This window comes from Sinocyclocheilus rhinocerous, unplaced genomic scaffold (assembly GCF_001515625.1).
Source record: "Sinocyclocheilus rhinocerous isolate Xijiao unplaced genomic scaffold, SAMN03320098_v1.1 scaffold10559, whole genome shotgun sequence".
NCBI lineage: Eukaryota > Metazoa > Chordata > Actinopteri > Cypriniformes > Cyprinidae > Sinocyclocheilus > Sinocyclocheilus rhinocerous.
This window is the reverse complement of record NW_015664769.1, coordinates 1-362: the sequence shown is the minus strand read 5'-3', so window position 1 is coordinate 362 and position 362 is coordinate 1. Positions and strand designations below refer to the sequence as shown.

Below are 362 nucleotides of genomic sequence, written 5' to 3'. Positions count from 1 at the left end.
AAAAGGTACTGGAAAGTTAGTTTAATAGTGTAGACCAAGAAACAAACTGGGTACATGCACGTAACTTCAGACTCTGCAAGATCAATACAATAACAGACAAAGCCATCTTGCCGCTTCAAAAAGCGTATTAAAACCACTAGATTTACAGGATCAGAGTAACTCCTCCACTAGAAACCACAGTCTGCTCACGAGAGTCTTCACACGAGTGTCCCTTCCTGCAAGAAAAGGAATTAGAAGTGTGAAGACCAATTAAAAATCTCAGTTCCTCTAGTCAAGATAAGCCAAGAACTCACTCTTCCTGCCGCAGCTTTGCTCAGAGGAGCCAGAAGATGGATGGCACACCGCAGTACTACAGTGGATGA

General features: G+C 43.1%; 1 long non-coding RNA gene across 1 annotated transcript; it reads right to left on the bottom strand.

Moving 5' to 3' along the window:
- Positions 1-6: 6 nt before the first annotated feature.
- Positions 7-362, bottom strand: LOC107730466 (uncharacterized). Its single transcript, XR_001638683.1, has 2 exons — positions 294-362; positions 7-215 (listed from the first exon to the last, which is right to left on the bottom strand). It is a non-coding gene; the product is annotated as an uncharacterized LOC107730466 (long non-coding RNA).